Source organism: Cibotium barometz, chromosome 24 (genome assembly GCF_041138505.1).
Source record: "Cibotium barometz isolate CiBa-2024 chromosome 24, ASM4113850v1, whole genome shotgun sequence".
NCBI classification, from domain to species: Eukaryota; Viridiplantae; Streptophyta; class Polypodiopsida; order Cyatheales; family Cibotiaceae; genus Cibotium; species Cibotium barometz.
Genome location: NC_141069.1, coordinates 55042074 through 55062290, shown reverse-complemented (window position 1 = coordinate 55062290; position 20217 = coordinate 55042074).

The window sequence follows — 20217 nt, the reverse complement described above, 5'->3', positions numbered from 1 at the left end:
CCCACATGTTGATTATCATGAACATTCATACCCCCATAGCTATATCCATTTGGTTGCTCATATGCAGCCTCATGAGGCTCTGAGACCACACTTTGCATATCTTGCATGTTATCTCCCAGTATTTCTTGATACCTATCTGCAGATGGGCTTAGAATTATGGGTCCCTCACCCAAGTACCCTTGAATCTGTATATCATTGAACCTTGCATGATCCAAAAAGACAGATTCAATTTCCCTCTCCAAATCATCATCATAAACAGGCTTCCAAGCTCGAGATTGTTGCTCACAAATGTGGTTGCAAGGTAGCCCTGACACTGATGACATAGCATCACCCTGTTTATTGTTGGAACACCCTGTTAGCATTCCAGAATAACCCAAATCCAAAGAACCTTGGCAACCAGCTTCAGAAGCAACATCACTGTTGGAATCACCCATATCACTCACCCCCTCTAAATCAATCACACATACTTGTGGCCCGTCTGCATATTCATGTACATCATCCTGCTTATAAGCATCATAACCAGATAAGAATGCAGTAATGATAGCATCTTCTTCTTGTGTTAGATCTTCAAACTCTGCAATCATGCTTTCAACAAGAAGCATTGGTTCCTGCTGTTCTTCACACATATGATACGACACCTGAGGAATACCCTTCAAATGAGCACTTTCGTCATGAGAATCCTCATGTTTACACAGCTTACATGCTTCACAGTCCTCTTCCTCATGTACTGGGTCTTGAGCACCTGTCCTGAAGCTCTCTGAATCAAGTGTCTCCTCAAGCATAGGCATACATACATCATGTGGTATGATCATAGGACCCTGTATGTCTGCACCCTCAAACAAGGAAGACAGATTATACTTGCAGAGTTCACCCATTGCATCTTTATGAGGCTATAGCAAAGCATCCTTTTTTGCACTGTGAAGGCCTTGTTGCTCACTAATGGCTTTTTGCAGTCCCAATTTAGCATAAACAGCCTCCACAATCTCTGTATCAGCCTTGAATAGCAATTGATTATCCTCCATAAGACATGCATCAACAACAGCTTCTAAATTGGCTCGGATTGTTGCTGGAACACTTTCACATCTCACATTATACCTGGAACTCGCATAAATAAGTGCATCTGCAAAATCACTCCATCGTTTGGAGTGATACTCTGCTAGTTCCAGCACTTCATCTTTTAAATCAGGACTTACAAGGTTTGCAAAAGATGCAATCATCATATTTTCTGGAACCCCTTGATTCTTCATCTCTGTCTCGTAACCCCCACACACAAGGCTACCTCCCCTTCTGCAGCAGCTACCGCGCCGTCCTTGGAACCCCTTCTGCCAAAAACCAGACCATCCTCTCTTCCACTATCCAGCGGCCCATCCTTCTTCGCCAACTTTTCAGATTGTGTGCTGTCCGCCTCCTTTTCCTTTTCTCTGGTTACCTGCAGCGTCTCTCCCCCACTGATAAGCACCGCCTCCTTTTCTCTCTGGTTTTTTCTGGTCATTCCCCGCGAGGAAGTCGGCATCCACACCCTTTTGCAGCTAAAATCACGCTTTTTCCATTTTTCATTTCTTCATTGCGCCTACCATTCCACGCGTGATTTTTTCAAGCAATATTCATTGAAATTTAACTATAGCCTTGCTAAGGTCTCCCTCACTACATCAAGGTAGGCTTCATTTGGTAACCTTATTGCATATATGACCTTGCCATCTAAAGCATACGATCAAGACCACAACCGTTGTGCACCATAAAGTCCTCTGCCTCAGTGCTAATATCAACTCAACCAAGTTAGGCACAGCTTATAATCATTTCACCATCTCATGGAATCAAATAAGCAGTCGAATCACAAGCATAATCCAGTCCTATCAAGGCACAAGGTGTCTGCTAGCTCCAAAATTCTCCATAAGCATATAAAAAAAAAAATCCTCCACAATTCACACCACACTGTCAGAAGCTTCGAGACCTGGCTGAGCCTCAGCTCATCTTATTGAACCTTATCTACAATATGAACATATATACTCAGGCATCATATAATGACTCATCATGGCACTTAACTCATGCATCTGGATTTGTATTTGATGGCCTCACATGCATGATTTCACACCATAGACGTGCCGTGGCATGACAGCGCGTGAGTTGTCCATTGAACACTCCCCGCCAGCTGTTGCAACCGAACTTCCCTTAGAAAAACATATACCAAATGCTCCCTCCCAGCATTCTGGCGTAAGACAGTCCTTTAAGAAAATAAGGTTTCTATGCAAGTTTTCAGTTTGATTTTCTTTTGAATACAAGGAGTATTTCTTGAATTAGTATCCCCAAAACTTCTTGATCGGAATTTGAATTTCATACCAGAATTCCTCGAATTCTATAACCTTGATCCACAGATCAATTCGAAGGGTCTCAAACTTAGTTTCAGATTTGGCGGGAGTTTCGAGTGTTTTCTAAACTGGTCACATCTTCTTTCCTTGAAACTATGACGAAAGAGTTGGTCTTGGTCATAGTTTTGATTCAGGGGTCGAGTCTCATAAGATTTTTCCTGAACTATCTTTCTCGAAAAGGTTTGATAATTCAGTTACTATTTTACTGAATTTCTTTCTTTGAATATTCACTTAACTGATTTCTAAATTAGTTACAAATTCCAATGAATAAATTAATCATTTATCTGAATATTTCGATCTCGATCAATTTCTTGAATTTTCTTTTTACAATCCGTGTGAGTATAAAACGATAGAAGTTTCTGTCTTAGAGTATTTAATTATTCATTTATCAATTTCTCATAGAAGTTAAACATAGAATTTAAGAGAATTCTAATTTTGATATAAAAATTCTTTATGCATCTATTTATACATAAAAAGCAACTTCAATGGGAATAACACTTTTATAAAAGAAAATCCTTTTATGCATCTATTTATGCATAAAATCAATTTTAATAGGAAAACCACTTTTAAAATAAAAAAAAATTCTTTATGCATCTATTTATGCATACAAATTAATTTTTACAAGAAGAACGCTTTTATAATAAAAATTTCCTTTATGCATCTTTCTATGCATAAAAATCAATTTTAATGAGAAAAATACTTTTATAATTAAAAAATTTCCATTATGCATCTGTTTATGCATAGAAATTAAATTTAATAAAAATAACACTTTTATAATTAAAAAAATCCATTATGCATCTTTCTATGCATAGAAATGAAATAACTCTTTTATAATAAAAAAATTTCCATTATGCATCTTTCTATGCATAGAAATTAAATTTAATAAAAATAATACTTTTATAATAAAAAAATTTCATTATGCATCTTTCTATGCATAGAAATTAAATTAAATGAAAATAACACTTTTATAATAAAAAAACTTTTATTATGCATCTTTCTATGCATAGAAATTTAATGAGAATAACACTTTTATAATAATAAAAATTTTATTTTGCATCTTTCTACGCATAGAAATTAAATTTAATGAAAATAACACTTTTATAATAAAAGAACTTTTCATTATGCATCTTTCTATGCATAGAAATCAATTTTAATAATTAATATCAGTGATATCCATGCATATTCAAAGGTGAATATGTACATGGAGTAATTATAATATTTCTTTTAGAATGCACAAACGGTAGGAATTACTCTTTTGGAATAACATAAAAATAAACCTTTTTTTTCACAAAATTCTGAAAATTTTTACCATAACCTCCTTTGTATGATTGACCATTTCTCATTTTTTAACATTCTTTAATTGACTTAAATTAACTCAATTTAGATGTATATGACTCTAATCTACATAATTTTTAAAATTCAAGAGATTACACAATAAGAAAAGTTTAATTAATCTTTTTGTTAATCATTCTAGGATAAAGAAAGACTGGAATATAAAGAAGAGAAGGGTGTGGCCTTTTTATCAAGCATAGCATTTGAATTTACTTCAACCAATAGTAAAACATGAAAATCAAGAAAACCATAGATTTAAAATTAAAAAAGTAAGAAAATTTAGCTTACATGGAGTTGTAAGCTTTCCTTTGGCTTGAGGGATTGAGGGTTCTACTCTTGTTTGAAGCAAGAGTGGCCACCAATTACTTTGGAGAGGATTAGGCCAAAAACAATTGAATTATCAAGAAATTCAAATGGCCCAGGGTAGGAGTAGAGTAAAGTGCATAAACACCATTAAGCTTTTACAAAGGGGGAGGCTTCTATTTATAGGAAAAAGTGAGCCTTAAACGAAGCAAACTGATTCTAGAATTTTTCAGATTAGTTTGGTCAATTTTTGACCATTTTTGGGTCAGTTCAGCTTACTTTTTGGATCTAGTTTTGAAATAGGAGAGAGGAGAGATGAAATATCTCATTTAATTGATTTAAAATTAGGGAGTAATGATGAGAAAAAGGTGCCTACTTCATGAGGGGAGATCCCCACTTTGAGGTGTCAAAATTTAGTTTTTTTAATCTTTTATTTGGTCCTTAGTCCACTCTTCATCTTATGTGAGCATTTACTCATTTTTGGGAGGTTTTTCTTTTATTCTTCATTTTATCTCCCCTCCCTACATTTGGATTAATCTTATTGGTCCATCAGAACCTTAATCCAAAATATTCAAAAAATCTGGACCCTTAGACTAAGATCTTTTGTGTAGATTATAATTCATTTCTAATGCACCTTAGGAATTTCTTTTTAAACTTCTATTTTCAGGGAATTTATTTTAATAAGAAATGATATTTTTCCATCCAAAGATATCTAAAAACTAAATTATCTCTCTCTAGAATATTTTCTCTCTCTAGGCCAACAGGTAGAAATAAGATCTTTTATTATTTTGAAAAGGGGAAGAAATTGGACATCTTGAGAGGTTAGGGAGGAATCTTACATCCTCTCCCACTTGAAAAACGCGAGATGTCCTCGCAAACTGGGGGTAATTCCGTATCATTTCGGCTTCTTTCTCCTAGGTGGCGTCTTCAAAAGGATAGAACTTCCATTTGATTAATAATTTTCTCATAATTCTGTTCCTGAGAAGCTTTTCTCGAACATTAAGGATTTCTTCAGGTTGGAGTTCCATCTGCCCTTGGGTTGAAGAAGTTAAGAGTTCATCATCCTCTCTTGCTTCATTAATCAATGGATTTGACACCACTGTGATTGCAAGCAAGGAGGCTTTTCTACTGAGGGCATCTACTACCACATTTTCTTTGCCTAGGCGGTACTTGATTTCAAAATCAAATTCCTGCAGGGTCTGCATCCACCTTCTTTGGCGCATGTTGAGATCCTTCTGATGAGTGAAGATCCACTTTAAGCTCTGATGATCTGTCTCATCAAAGTGAATCTTTGGCCCAGTAGGTAATGTCTCCACAACTTCAGGGGCATAAACTACTGAAAGTAGCTCCAGGTCGTGGACAACATAATTTCTCTCATGCGTTTTGAGTTTTTGAGATTCATAGGCCACTGCATGACCTTCCTACATGAGCGCACCTCCTAGGGCAAAACCATTGGCATTAGTTACTACCTCAAAGGGTAGAGAGAAATTTGGCAACTTCGAACGGGATTGGTTACCAGGGCGGTCTTCAGCTTATCAAAGGCGCTCTGACACCTGGCAGGCCATTGAAATGGGGTATTCTTCTTGAGAAGATTAGTCAGGGGGGAAGCTATGAGAGCATACTTAGGTATAAAAATTCTATACCAACCAGTTAATCCCAAGAATCCCCTGACTTCTTTCACTGACTTTGGTTCAGGCCAATCTATGACTGCTTGGACTTTTGCGGAGTGTAGAGAAATTCCGTCTTTGGATACCAGAAAGCTTAAGTATTCAACATGGTCGGCAGAGAAAGTGCATTTGCTATTTTTTGCAAAGAGTTGGTGCTTCCTTAGAATCTCAAGAACTTTACGGACATGAGCTTCATGGTCAGATTCTTTGAGTAAATCAGAATATCATCAAAGAAAACAAGAACAAAATCATCCAAGTATTCTCTGAGAATGTCCTGCATTAGGTGATTGAATGTAGCTGGGACATTTGTCAATCCAAATGGCATGACTATAAATTCATAGTGCCCATAGCGAGTATTGATGACTGTCTTTGGGATATCTTGATCATTAATCTTGATCTGGTAGAGTAATACCCTGATTTGAGATCTATCTTTGTGAAGATCTGGGCTCCATTTAGCCTGTCCACCAGAAGCTCATCAATTCTGGGGATAGGATACTTATTCTTAACTGTCAGGCTGATTGAGACCTCTGTAATCGACACAGAGTCTTAACGTTCCATCCTTCTTTTTCTGAAAGAGAACTGGCGCTCCCCAAGGTGAAACACTGGGTCTTACAAACCCTTGTTCTAACAGCTGCCTAAGCTGTTCCTTGAGTTCAATGGCTTCAGGGACTGGCATTTTGTACGTGCGCTGGGCTACTGGCTGAGCTCCGGGGGTCAATTCTATCACATGATCTACTTCCCGAATCAGAGGCATCTCAGTTAGCTCTGCTGGGAATAAATCATCATACTCACTTAACCATTCTGGTTCTTTAGCCTTTAACTTTGTGTCTACCGAATTCATTTTGACAACATAAATGAGTTACTTCTTTCTAAGTCTTTTCAGTAACCTAGAAGCTTTTACTAATTGCAAATCTCGAGGATCCTGAAATTTCGGTTCCTTGAACTTTGTTCCTGTGAAGGTCATGGAAGGAAATGGTTCCATTGTGACAGTGAATGTCAGCTTGATTTTTGTGAAGCCAATCCATTTCAAGGATTCCGTCGAAAACTCCTTAAGGTAAGACTCTGAACTGGCAGTCAGTTACATTCCCATCTAGATTAAATTGAATACGATCAGTTTCATGGTGAGTGAAAAGAATCTTCTCACTGGCCAATTCAACTTGCATAGGTTTCCCTGATTTCTGTTCTAGGACTAGCTTACGCAAGCATCCTGGGGAAATAAATGAATAAGTACTGCTGTGCCTGAATCAATCAAAAGCTTAAATGACTTACCCTTATACTCAGCTGGAGTATGGATGACAGAGAATTGACGATTTGGCCCTTGGTTTTCAATTGCGGCATAAATCTGACCTCTTTTCTCTTCCACTACTGCTATCGTAACTGCTTTGGCTGCTCTGCAGACTAGGGTGGAACTCTTTCTCTTTGGTTACCCTAGTTTTGGGAGGGAGTTCTGAGATTACTCTGAACACAGGCAAATGGCTGAGTTGGAGTCCTCCTGGGATTGCCCTGATTTTGGTGAGACGGACCCTGATTTGACTGATACTACGAAGGAGCTGTATGACATAGAATGGCTGGCCAACATATATAGCTAGCATGCTTTCCAAAACCTAGCACCCCTAGAGGTACACATATCCACATGGGCTTGTGTACGCTCTGGTATGCTAAGGCGAGTCCCCACCTACCTAACCAGTTATCCACCACCACCAGTGTTCCATAAAAAATAAGCTTGGGGGAGTTGAAGGTAGGAGGGGTCCCTTTGGATTATATATACCCTTTCCTCTTTCATACTTCCTTTGTATATGGGATTACTTGGCCTCTCTTTTCCCATCTTGTAATCCCCACTACCCATGTGAAATTTGCACCTCCAACTCACAACGTTCAATGGTACTTCTTCTATATCATCCAAATATGAAGTTGAGCATGACACACTGACCCTGTGGGTGGTGGTTGTTAGATGATGTACTCATCGAGGGAGTTTGAGTTATTGTCTTGAGAGGGAATTCATAATCAAATGATCAATGCTAAAAATTGTACACCCTCTATCCAAAGATGGTGGGCTAGAAGCAGTAGTAGCTACTTCTGGGTTAGAACTCATTGGGCATCTAACAGACACTAGACGAGTCTTGTGTAGGGATATACATATTCCCTCTAGATCTACATAAAACTTGTGTTCAACAATGGAGGCAACAATAACTTTTGGGTTATCTATTATCTTTGAGTCATGCCTTGCATAGCTGGAAGCGGCCATTGCTCCAAGAGCACCCCATTATGGTCAATGTAGATGGGGAACTTTGTAGTTTGATGATAACCATAGTGCTATAGCATATAGGTTTCATTTGCAGTTTGAGTGTGAAATTGTTCCTCAACATTCTCATTGATGGCTCATCTCTCTCTAGTAGGACAAGCTACGCTTCATCCATGTAAACTCCCTAATTTATCAAAGCATGCAAGAAGAAGAATAAGTAATGGAAGATCGAATCAAAGTTAATGATTTGGGACAAAACAATTGGATGGAAAATAATCAAATTATGTGCGAGAAGTGCAAGAAGGGATTCATAGAAATTAATAGAAGCTCGAATTAGAGTTAATGATGTTGAATCAGAGTTAATGATCTAGGAACAAACAATTGGATGGTAAATAACCAAATTGTGCATAAGAATTGTTTCAACAAGAAGGGATTTAGAGAATTAAAGGCTTTAAGTGAGAGACTCAACCAAATGTTGGCTCTGAGGTCCTAAATTCTACCACCAAAGAAGCACAAGGATCTAGTTCCAATTTGTTATTGGGTTATGTAGCTCTATTCTATTGTAGACTTGTGTTCAAAATAAATTTTAATCAAGTAAACTTTGGCATAAGCCACACCTTTTGTAATCCATTAGTGCAATAAAATACAAAGCATTGTCACAGTATCATCTCACAATGTCTTCTTTACTTAAAACTATCACCTATTGTTGCCTTGAGCAAGAACAAGTTTGAGCGAGTGAGCGAGAATGTCTTCTTTCATGATGCTCTTTCGGCTCCATTCTCACTGTGGAAGCTCTACAGGGTCTATTCCCCCCCATAGTATTAATCTAGTCTCTTTTGTTGTTAAGGACTCTAGGTTTGCTTTCAAACTACCATCTGGCCAATAAGAGATGTCAATTCTACTCGTGGTCTAGTACCACTCCCTAACATTGACACGTGAGATGAAGTCTCGTATTTAAAGGTTGGGTTAGAATAGGACTGGTCAATGATTCAACCTGATTGCAAATGCATAAGCACTTGAACCAACACTAGAATTGCTTGTGAAAATTCTTTTTATAATGATTTTTTGATTTTGAGTTTTTATTTTTATTTTTATTGTTTTTTCTTAATGTTTTTATATTTTAAAGATGTTTGACAAGAAAATAATAAGCTTAAAAGGGAAAGAAAAAACATGCAAAAATGCATATGTAGCATATGTACAATGTAATTTTTAATTCTTTTTTTTGGGGGGGTTTTTTCCACTCTCTAGAATCTAGCCAGAGCAGCAATCCAAATGACATATGGATGATCTAAAAGCCAAAAAATCTTATAGGCCAAAATTTGAATAAGAACGATCTCAAAATCTAGTGAAGATTTGAATATTTTGATGATCCCAAGATTGGGCCGACGATCCTAATATAGAGATATGGTCAACAATTAGAATATTAGAGCAATGATCAGGGAATGTCCATGATCTAAGATGGGATCACCCGATTTGGAACAGGTTCATTTCCTATGCAATCCAAACTCTAAGCAATTTGGATTATAAGAAATCTAAACAATCAACGATCTACTTTCTAGGATGATTTGAGAAAATGATCGACAACATGTCCACGATCAGAAAAAAAAGATCGACGAATCATGATTGAATCGGGTTCGGTCGATGATTTGGATTCGAGATCATCCAAGACTAGCTTGATCCTTGCTCAGGGGATGCACTACTAAGGAACCCTATGTATCACGTACGCTTAAGGGGTATTTAAAAAATCCCTTACATGTGAATTTTTCATGAATCGAATGAGCCCTTTTCTTTATGGACTTATGGGTTTTTTCAAAACCGATTAAAAAACCCCTTCTGTAAATGTATTTCTATAAATTTATTTTAAAATTTTGAATTAAAAAACCCTTCATTTGAACTCATGTGCTATACTTACATATTTTTAGGAGGATTTTTAGCACAGCACCATTTGTTCATGTCAAGAACCTTCTTGCTCCCTATCAAGGAACCATAGTACTAGTGGTTAGACCACTTATCTTAGATTATGAAAGTCCCTTTGGAGAGGTTAAAGAGGCCAAGAGGTCTTCAATCCCTCTTGTTTAAAATCTTAAGTCCATATTAAGAAATTTGGAAAAATTCCAATTTCCATTTTCATATATTTAGGACAAATTAGCCAATAGAGGTCAATAAAATGTATTAACTTCTTTTCTCCAAAGTGCATATTTGTGATAGTGAGGCTCACAATACTCAAAATATATTATATTTAAGGACAATCTCATAAGAATGCTTTATTTAACATGCACATTGTATACCACAAATTTTATAATCACATTCATCATGTTGCCTTAACAATACATCGACAAATATAAAAAATGACTTTTTAATTAATTCATTAAAGGCATTAATTAATGACAAACCCTTTGCAAGGATAACATATCCTACTCCAAACTCAAAGTTCACAAATATCTTTATTTTCATGACTTCAACATTACATCCATGAATATTACTCAATCATTGAGTGTGTCAACTTGATGACATCCTTATGCCTATTTATATAACTACCAATATCCCTAGTTCACAAATATCTTCACTTCCATGAACTCAAAATTACATCCACACGAACATTACTCATCATTGAGTGTGTCAACTTGATGACATCCTTATGTCCATTTATATAACTACCAATATGGTATCAATTATCATATTTATTTGTAAGTTAGCCAAAGATAATAATCGAGAATCAACCAAAACTCAATTACAAAATCATAAACACATGCTTTCATTACTCTCAAATACTTGATATATCTCTAAGTACATAGAATTAAATTTGGTCATATAGTTAGTTGTCCACATATTTGGATATATTTGAATGGTTAATTTGGTCAGTTGTCTAAATCTCACTAAATGATAGTAGACATCTTGTGCATGGGTGTTACTGCTAGATTTAATTACTTGTCCAAATCTATGTCAAGGGTGGGTAATGCTAGTGGTCAAATCTTATATATGGATATGAATTTCTAGATTTAGTCACTTATTCAAATCTATGGCATGGTTGTTAATGCTATAGATTTGGTCAATTGACCAAATCTTATGTATGACTATAAACTTTATGTGGCCTTATTGACATACCCAAATGATCAACTATATGTGAGGATTAAATTTGAATAAGTGTTTGGGGTGTCAATCAAAAAATCATAAACACATGACCTAATTGATCTAATGAGCATGGCATGTGTTTTACTTTATAACAATGAGCAAATTCTGAAGTAGATAATGTTGTCAAGTCAGCTCAATAATATTGTCTTTGAATTTAACAAAATGAAATAGAAGTTAGTTCTTCTAATAAGTCAAGATCATAAGTACCATACATAAAAATCTAACCGATGATATTTGTAGAGCATTTACTTACATATCATTATGGAAAAAGCTATCCTACCAATAAAATGAGAACTAAGTATGCTTTTTAAAAACCTATTGTGTCTGGCTCCTCGGGAAGAAGTTGATCAACAAAATTCTAACATTGCCCCTTCATGCTCCTTTGTAAGCATAGCTATATGCTCTGGTGTGGGGCCTTCTATCAAAAGCTTCTTATTTGTAAACATAGAATCATCTCCTTGCTTTGTGTTTCTGGCCCATGAACTGATTTCAACACTCCCCTCAACAAAGCTTAAACACATTGATTCAATCTCACATAAAAGCTACTAGCATGCGCATTGGAAGCACCCAGCCTCTGCACTCGGAAGCTCCTAGTGCATGCTGGTAGAGCACATGGCATGCATTACGAGCTACTAGTGTATATCAGTAGTAGCTATTGGCATGCCTAGGTATTTACCACATGAATTAGGGGCTACGGGTGCATATCGGTAGCTATTGGCATGCTTATGCATGCGGCTTATACATATGGCTAATGCATAAGCCTCATGCATTAGCTTTATGCATAAGCATTATGCATGAGGCTTATATGCATAAGCCTTATGCATAAACCTTATGTATAAGCTCCATACATGAGGCTTATGCATATGGCTAATGCATAATTCTCATGCATGAGGCTTATTCATATGGCTAATGCATAAGCTTATTCATATGGCTAATGCATAAGCTTTAGGCATTAGCCTCATATAAATGTAAATGCATGAGGCATATGGCCACCTCTTGAGAGATGCATAGCTCTCTAAAGGCTATGCATAGAGGCTCATGGGGCTAATGCATAAGCCTCATGCATAAGATTTATACATGAGGCCTATGCATGAGGCCTATGCATAGGCTTTATACATGAGGCCTATGCATGAGGCTTTATACATGAGGCCTATGCATGAGGCTTTGTGCACAAGTCTCATGCTTGTGGCTTATTCATAAAATCATGCATAAAACTTATGTATAAGCCTCATGCATGAGGCTTATGCATATAGCTAATGCATGTCTCATGCATGAGGCTTATGCACTAGCCTCATGCATATTTTTTATGCCTTAGCCTCATGCATAAGTTTCATGCATGAGGCTAAGGCATATGGCCACCTCTTGAGAGAAGCATAGCTCTCAAAAACGCTATTTATATAGAGGGAAGAAAAAATAACAAACCCAGGATACATGAAATTTCTTAGTAAATCCAAATATGATATTCACATACCATCAACTTATCTCTTGCATATCTCTAGACAAACCTATGATGTCAAAAAGAAGTTAGTGGTTCAAAGACCTCCCATCAGTTTGAAGCTAGTGGTTCAAAGAGTTCCCACCATCAGATTTGTTTATATATACTCTTTAACTCTTGGGATATTCTCATCTTGTAAAATGTGGGTTGCTCTCTAGTCATACATCCTTTCTTTTCAAATTTGATGGGCTTCCTTGTGTGGTCAAAGAGCCTTTTTCCTCTTAACATCTAGCATACTACTATGATGGCTTTTCTATCAACATCTGGTCATGTAGCTCATAAGGTAGCATGACATTTGTAATGCCTCTACTCATCAATAAGGTAATAAAACTACAAATCTAGAAACTTTCTACATGTAATTTAAAAATTGGGTGAGTACCCTAAGATAATTAACATAGTATAAAGTGTTATAATGGTGCTACTTTTAAGTGATCATCAAATCACAACTTTGCTTAATCTCCTTTATAAGTGAATACCAAGATTAGAAACCAAATCTCAAGGGCATTAAGCCCCATGCCTACTCTAACATAGAGATCACTTAGTCCTTGCATCTTAGCCGCTTGTAATAATACAACTAGAATAATTCAAATAGTGTTGAGATAGCAAGCTTAACTAGTGCTATTATGGACATTGATGACCTGTCTGGGTGATAGCTTCGACACTTATGCCATGGCATGGTTGGTGAGATTATAGTTGATATGCCGCCAGTGGATGATAGGCTGTGTGACAGCCACAGTATAGATATAGAGCTATCTCATATAGTCCAGTTCAGACCATGGACCGACCATTATATGTTATTGTAGAAGAGTACTTTCCCTTACAGTATGTACAATTATCTTCTAGTTATATGGTTATAGAGAAGAGAAGAAAATAGATGAAAATTCAGCCATCCATCTCTCTCTTACGTCTTGCTTCCTCTTGTGTATATGTTTGCTTGCAAGAAACTCAAGATTTCTCTCTCTCTCTCTCTCTCTCTCTCTCTCTCTCTCTCTCTCTCAAGATCTCCCACATTCTCTTTATGTTATTAGAGCTCCGGTTTGTGTGAGAGAAAAGGAGGCAAGAACAAAGAAAGCAAGGAAGTGATACACGGGTAAGAGCATTATTATCTCTTTCCCTTCTTGTTTAGGTATGACACCCTCTCGGAGCTACACATCTCCAATTGAGGAGTTGTCTTTGCAAACAGCATAGATGTTCTTGTGTGGTGAGCTGATCATAGAAGAAAAGTCTATTGGTGAGGACTCTTCTTCACAAAGCAAGAACACATTAGAACATGCCTTCTACTCTAATTCAAAGAGGTAGAGGTCACGGTTGAGGCCAAGGTGGTGGCCAACATGGAAACTAGAATTATGGACAACAATAGTCTAATGATTCGTAGCAGTAACAACAATCATACATGTGGAAGAGGCCCAGTCTAGAGGTAGGGGGAACCAGAGGGGTTGACATGGTTGGCAAAGAAATTAGAGTTCAAATAACATAGAGTGCTATTATTGTGGCAAACCACGACACATGACAAAGGACTTCTTTAAAAGGCAGAATGACATTAAAAGTGGAAAGTTGCAGCTAGGAAACTATGCATCATTAAGTAAACAGGGTGGTGATGATGGTAAGAGTGAGAAGCTATTTATGATGCATCACATGCTGAGTTCCACAACAAGAGATGTGTTAGGATCTAAAGATAAATGGTATGTAGATTTTGGTGCCTCTAACCACAAGACCAATTATGGTGAGTGGTTTAGAGACATGTAGAAAATGGAAAAACTAGGTTATGTAGAAATAAGTGATGATATTACGCATCCCATTGTGCATGTTGGTAAATTGCTAGTGTCTATGCATTATGGAAAAATGAAGTACTTAACATATGTACTTCATGTTTCAAATATCATAAAGAACTTGGTTTCTATTAGACAGATGGTTGAGTAGGGTCTGCAAGTGAGGTTTAATCCTCAAGAATGTGGAAGACTTCAAAAATCAGTGTCTCTTGGTTGCAAAGGGTAATAGAAATGGTATTATGTTTACTTTGGATGTGAACATGCCTGAGGTAAAGGTATCCATGTTTGCACATGGAATCATTGCAGATATTGACACATGGCACAAGCACATTGGTCATGTGAATATACAGTGGGCTGAAGTCTATGCAAGCCCAAAATATTGTTACAGGTTTGCTAAAGTTTCAGGTTGATGGTATGCAAGCCTGTCAGCAGCTTAGTAAGCAGACCAAACATGCTATCTTGTATGAAAAGCATGTCAGTACAAGGCCATTAGATGTTATACATTCAGATGTATGGGGACCGACCAAGACTACAACAATTGCAGGTTGCACGTATTATGTTACATTATTTGATGATCACACTAGGAAAGTGTGGGTTTATTTTATGAAGGAGAAAAAGTGAGGTATTTTCTCACTTTCAAGATTTAAACTCTTGGTTGAGAAGAAAAAAGACATACAAATAAAATGCCTAAGATCAAAGGGTGGGGGAGAGTATTTCTCCAATGAGTTCAGTGGTTTCTTGAGAAAGCAGGGAATCAAGAGACAATTTACATGTAGGTACACTTTGCAAACAGAATGGTGTTATAGAAAGAAAAAATAGGCACATTATATAAGTGGCACATGCCTTGATTTCTAAAAAGAATATGCCACATTATTTTTGGGTAGAAGTAGTAGCAGTAATTGTTGTGTACATTATGAACAGGACTCCCACTGCAGTTGTTCATGGTATGACACTTGAACAAAAGTTTACAGGCATAAAATCAGATGTGTCTCACTTAAAAGTGTTTGGGTGTATTTCATATGTGCATGTTCCCGACACGAAGTGAGAAAAAAGTTGGATGCAAAGGCAGAGAAATACGTCTTCATTGGTTATGCTTTGAATAAAAAAGGTTATAGATGTTATAACCCTACCACTCGTGAGATGCGAGTTAGCAAAGATGTTGTCTTTGATGAGATGAGTAGCTGGTATTCACTAGCAATGAAGGTAATAAAGATATGGATGTAAGAAGCACTGATGTTGCACCACATGTAGAGTAACAATCATAGGTTCTTAGTGGACTTGGAGAGTCCTCTAGCAGTGGATCCAGTGTTAGTCCATGGTCAGTAGAGCAGGCAGGTTGGACAGATGTAGGTACACATGTATCATGCAAAGGGAAGGAAAAGGTAGATCAACCTTTTGTGCCTGATTTGTCAGTAGGTCACTAATATGTGGATGGGGACTCTAGTGGCTTTGAGCAGAGCCTTGATGATGAGGAGCTTGGCATTCCCTTTGTGGTTACTTCTGGTGTAAGGAGGACCACGGTTGGTTTGAGGACACCTGGTAGTGATCCATGTGTACGTAGGTCTACGAGGGTTAGGTATCCTGCTGTTTATAGGTTGAGATATGATGGATATATATAGCCCATCATTATGCTTACATGGTTAAAGCAATACAAGAGTTGGAGCCCACTTGTTTTGATCAGGCACTTGAAAATAAAAAATGGAAAGATGCCATGAATGAGGAGATAGAAACATTGGACGCAAATGCAACATGGGAGTTACTACCTTTGCCTAAGTAAAAGAAGGCGATTGGATGTAAGTGGGTGTATAAGGTCAAGCATAACATAGATGGTTCAATGAGCATGTATAAGGCAAGATTGGTTGCTAAGGGCTATGCGCATACCTATGGCATTGACTATGAGGAGACATTCAGCATGGTTGCAAGAATGGAAACCGTGAGAGTTGTGCTATCGTTGTAGAAAAGGGTTGGTCTTTACATTAGATGGATGTAAAGAATGCCTTCTTGCATGGTGATTTACAAGAAGAATTATACATGATGTAGCCACCAGGCTATGAGAGTGATGCACACCCAGATTTTGTGTGCAAGTTACGTAAAGCCCTATATGGCTTGAAGAGCAGGTACCTAGAGTATGGTCAAAAAATATCGTGGAATATCTTGTTACCATTGGATTTTAGATATCCAATGTAGATTTTCACTTTATGTGAAAAAGATGGATAGAGAGATCATGCTATTAGTCATTTATGTGGATGACTTGATTATCATTGGGTGATAGTGATGCTGATACTATTAGTCATTTATGTGGATGACTTGATTATCATTGGTGATAGTGATGCTGACATACGTGATGTTAGGAGACTTTTGAAGCAGAAGTTTGAGATGAAGGATTTGGGTGAACTGTAGTATTTCTTAAACATAGAGGTGGTAAGATCACCTCATGGCATTTTGTTATTATAGAGGTAGTATGTTTTGGACATGTTGTCCAAGTAGGGTATGACATGCTGTAGGCCTATTTTAGTTCCATTGGAGCAAAACACGAAGATTTCCATAGATACATGTGAGATTTTGGAGGACCCCACTACATATAGGTGCATAATGGGTGTCTTGAACATGTTTTCCAAAATATGGTATGACATGCTATAAGCCTATTTTAGTGCCATTGGAGTGTGCTACTATGAGTTGGAGCAATAAGAAATAGCCAACAATTTCTTTGTCGAGTATAGAGTCAGAGTACAGGGATGATGCTATGGTTGTGAGGTAGCTTGGTTTTAGAAGCTACTTGGTGATATGGATGAGCCCGTGGTAGCTATCATTTATTGTGACAACATGAGTAGCATATAGTTGGCCAGTAACCCAGTATACCATGCTAGAACTAAGCACGTTGAGGTGCACTATCACTTTGTGAGGGAGAAGGTTCTAGAGCAAGAGGTGATGTAGATCTAGTATATGTCAGTACAGAGGATCAAGTGGCTGACATCTTCAATCACGAAAGCATTGGGCGGCACAGAGAAGCTCGACAGGTTTAGGAGTGCACTGTGTGGAGTTGAGCTCGAGGGGGAGTGCTGAGATATTGAGCTCAACTAGTACTACACGGACATTGATGACCTGCCTGGGTGATAGCTTTCACATTTACGCCATTGGCATAGTTGGTGAGATTATGGTTAATGTGCTATCACTGGATGACAATCTGTGTGACATCCACTTTGGAGTACTAGAGTTATGGCATAGTTATAGCGCCAACTCATATAGTTGTGTTGAGATATTGAGCTCAACTAGTACTATGGACATTGATGACCTGCCTGGGTGATAGCTTCCGTATTTATGTCACTGGCATGGTTGGTGAGATTATGGTTAATATGCTACCAGTGGGTGACATGCTGCGTGACATCCACTTTGGAGTGACTAGAGTTATAGCGCCAACTCATATAGTCAAGTTCACACTATGGACAGACCATTGTATGTTACTATAGAAGAGTACTTTACCTTATAGTATCTATTGTTATCTTTTAGTTATATGTTATAGAGAAGAGAAGAAGATAGAAGAAAATTCAGCCATCCATCTCTCTCTTATGTCTTGCTCTCTCTTGTGTGTATGTTTGCTTACAACAAGGAACTCTCTCTCTCTCTCTCTCTCTCTCTCTCTCTCTCTCTCCCCCGCATTCTCTTTAAGTAAGAACAAAGTTAACACCTCACCAAGAAGACATTCTCAATGGAAGAGATTTCTCCCTCCCCCTCCCCCTCCCCCAACCCGACCTTCCTCTCCCTGCCCATGTGTTAAGGGAGATTTTAGGTAATGGGAAAGGAGACAATCCCATTATTACAATTGACTCTTGTTTATGCTCTTCTTTTAGTAGTTTGCATGCTTTCTTCTCTCTTAGTGATGCATGTGAGTGGCTTATTGCTTTGCTTCTTGTCAGTTGTTGTTGCTTACATGCTTTCTCACACTCTCTTAGTGATGCATGTGAGTGGCTTATTGCTTTGCTTCTTGTCAGTTGTTGTTGCTTACATGCTTTCTCTTTCTCACACTCTCTTTTACTCACTCACTTTTTAATTAGCACTCTACTTCTCTCACTCCCTTCGAACTAAGATAGGGAATTTGGGTTGCCATTGAGCTCTTCCATAGCTCTTTCCCTTCATGCTCTTGACCCGTTCTCACAAGGAATCCATGGTGTGACAACGCGGAGGGTGAAATTGAGTGATCTAGCTCTCCCATAGAAAGTTTCTTTTATAAGATTACTAGAAGCATAGTTCCCTAACAACCCTTGCATTTTCACTCCATCCCATTGTGCAAAGCAATAAGTATGTCCAAAAGTGAACACAAGAAATAGTAAAACATGCACTTTTTTAGCATCAACTTTACAAAGGGAAGATCTTCAAAATATTAAGATTCATAAAATATGGTGCTTTAACATTGAGCACACCAATTATATGGGCTTCCCATATGGTAGATCCCCTTGGCCCCAAAGTCCTTCATCATAGTAACAATGTGGGAAGGGTTGACAATGTTAGCATGGTCATTCTCCATTTACTAGCTACTAATAAAGGTCATAATAAACCTTTCTTCATGTGCGACATCATTTGGGTCCATCCAAAACTTTGTGGCTACCTATTTAGGTCCTATAACATAGGGACAAGGTCACCTAGGGTAAAATCCACATACCATATACATGTAGTATTAGGTCCCATAACATAGGGACAAGGTCACCTAGGGTAAAATACACATACCATATACATGGCGTGATAAGGAAATATTAGGCCATGTAGCCTATCTACCTGATCGGTTTGTAAACTGTGTTACTTCCATAGGATACCATCCTGTGTACATGTAGCAAGGGTGCCAATCATCCACGTTTCTAAATCATGGCTAGTTAGCCCAATGCATGGACATTACAATGTGAGGGTGGAGCATTGAACTCTACAAGGATGATATCATGTGGAACCAAGGGATTTTGTTTATGAGGCTTTAGAATATGATAATTTGTAACTTCTCAATGTTGGCATGATTCTTCATCAAAGCCCCCAATAAGTGTTCCATACATAGCTACCATTGTAACTCTTTGTTTATAGACTTTAATAACAGCATGCCCTGCCAAAATTATTGCCAAATCTACAAGAAAAACATATCCCTTATTGAATTATTCGCAACAACTTTTCGTGTTGTAAAAGATGAGCTAAAAGCTATCTTCAAGTGTGTAGGAGTCCACCAACTCCATTGTTTTCCTCGAGTATCTGTTCATGTCCATTATTCCTACTCTAGAGATATGAAATATCATGATGCCTTAGTCATGCCTAAAACTATGCCCATCCATTACCCTCTAAAGGATCACACAACATTGGCCTTATCTCTACACCGCCCATGGGTGTGTAAGTAATACTAGAGACTTCTCGGTGTAAATATATTATTATTATCCTAGTTGTGCTGCAAATGAGAAGTTATTGATTTTCTGTTCATCAAAATGCTTTAACAGCAATTGAGTGCACACACAAGATGTTGCATCAGCTAGAGGACCTGGTGGGTTGTGGTGAAGGGAGAACGCCAAAAACAGAAAGGTCCTTGTTTTTTTCTATTCCTACCCACCATACCCAATAAGGTACCAAGCCTGTATGGTATTTCTTTCAGCCGAGCAATGCAACACTTGCAAGCTAAAATGGTTCACTAATTAATTAATTTGGGGTCGTGCCCGCAATTAATTAATTTATGCAAGGTTACATTAACATAATCTAAAAAGTGATCAAGGTCTTAACGACTTGCCCTTGTTCTTTGGATCTCACGCTCTTTCAGAAAGGCTGTTAATATTAATATATATGGCAACTATTGTTCCCAAAAAAAAAAAAAGTGCTCACCCCCTTGGCCACAACGTATAATCTTAATCGTTCACTATTATACATACGTCTCACCAAGATGGTTCTTTAA